Source organism: Arachis hypogaea, chromosome 18 (genome assembly GCF_003086295.3).
Source record: "Arachis hypogaea cultivar Tifrunner chromosome 18, arahy.Tifrunner.gnm2.J5K5, whole genome shotgun sequence".
NCBI classification, from domain to species: domain Eukaryota; kingdom Viridiplantae; phylum Streptophyta; class Magnoliopsida; order Fabales; family Fabaceae; genus Arachis; species Arachis hypogaea.
Window position 1 is genome coordinate 122,118,193 of NC_092053.1, and position 2,199 is coordinate 122,120,391.

The window sequence follows — 2,199 nt, forward strand, 5'->3', positions numbered from 1 at the left end:
GAGAAAGAAGTTAGGGGATATGGTAACTTGCGGATGAGGCAAGGGAAAGGTTATGATCAATGATGATCAAAGATGATTATATGAGATGCGGAGGATGGCGGTAGAAGTGCTTTATGTGCCATGAGCCGAAAGGCTGTATTTGTTGATAAATTGGCTGGTTCTGGATTGAACCGTGAGTCGGATGGCTAAGTTTGTTGCCTGATTTTGGCGGAGCCATTATTGATTATGGCCGAATATAAATGCATATATGCTATTGAATGAAATTGGGAATATTGCACTTCCACTATCTGAGATACGAGTTTTCCTGGGTGAAAGAAGTGGCTAGCCACCACGTGCTCCGGGTGAAGACTCGATACTCTGCTGACCCTATGTCGTAAGTGTGGCCGGACACTGTGAAAGTTCCGGATGAGCTCGGCCCCGTGAATATACACCAGTGAGAGTGTTGTATATGGATTATGACTATGATCATGATGATGATCGAGAAATAACTCGAGTTGGGGATGCACGACAGAGAGACAGTCCAATGGTTAGCTACCAGGACTTGTCGGGTTGGCTATATAACCGACAGATGATATCATCAGCCATTAGGGACAGGCATTCATCATATTGCATACTACGTGATTTGTTTGAGATTGGCTAATTGACTGCATATTACTTGTTAATTGTCTAAATGCCTTATCTGTTCCTATTTGTATATCTCTTGTCTGATATAACTGTGTTTGCCATATTATACTCCTGCTGGTGGTTGGGAGGTTTGAAGGATTTGGAAAGGGAAGTATCAGTTAGACTGAAGAATCTTTATTCAGTTGCACTTTTTGGTTTAGTCTGATTATAAGCTTTGATTTATCTGGTGGAAGTTCTAGGATTGCCTTCGGCTTTCCTCTGATTTTACATTTTAAATATGTGGGAACTATTACCATGCTGGGAACCTCCGGTTCTCACCCATGCGGATTTTGTGGTTTTCAGACGTAGGACGTGAGGCTTCTCGCTGAAGCATGATGTAGACTTCTGGATTAGCAAAGATCCTTGTTCTCGGGACTCTATTTTGGGTTATATGTTTTTCTTAGATACTTTTATCTCCATTAAATAATAAAAAATGTGATGACTCCTCTTAGAGGGGATTTTGGAGAATAGGTTTTCTTGTATTTGTGTCCCTTTGGGTTTCCTTAGGGTTTCCTATTTTATTTACTTATATATATTGCTATGCTCGGACCGGTTATCTTCGCAACTAGATTATGAGTTTTGATAATCATGTTTTTGACACTCCTTTCTATATATACAATCTCACGTTGGTCTATCCTTGTTCGTCACGTTTTCGATCGGAGTGTTACACTTTCGAGTTGCGATTTTGTTTTACCCCTTTTTTTCAAAGGCTCCTAGTTATAATCCGTATTCACACTACTATATGTACTAAATTTTAATTTTTAGAGGTCGTAATACCTTGCCATCTCTGAATTATGACTTAAGCATAAGACTCTGTATGGTAGGGTGTTACATTATGGTATCAGAGCAGTTCGTTCCTATAGAGCCTGAGGGACGGACTGACTATGCTTATGTGCATTCTCTACATGTGTGTTATGTGCTATTAGTATATCTGCTTGATATAACTGGCATAAACGTTCATGAGCATGCATTTGGAACTTTGAAGCACTAGACTTCCGATATTGAGACTGATCAACTTAATATCGATTGTTTGGTGTGTATAGGAACCAGATGGCACCTCGTGGACGCGGTAGAGGCCGTGGGAGAGGTCGTACTAATGCTCGTGCACCGGAGGTTAACCCTAATGACCCGGTGAACTTTATGGCGGCGTTGGAGAACATGGCTGCTGCGGCCCTTGGACAACAGATGAACAACCATGGCAATGATGGAGGTGGAGCTCAGGGCCCGATGACACTGGCAAACTTTTTGAAGGTTAATCCACCTAAGTTCAAGGAAACTACTAGCCAGACTGAAGCCGACACCTAGTTCCAGGCTATGGAGCGAGCACTGCAAGCACAGGTGGTACCTGAAGGGCAATGTGTTGAGTTTACTACTTATTTGCTCACTGGAGAAGTATCGCATTGGTGGCAAGGAGTCCGACGTCTCCTGCAGCAGGGTGATGACTATATCACCTGGGATGTCTTTCGGGAGGAGTTCTATAAGAAGTACTTTCCGACTTCAGCCAGGACGGCCAAGGAACTTGAGTTGCTGCAGCTA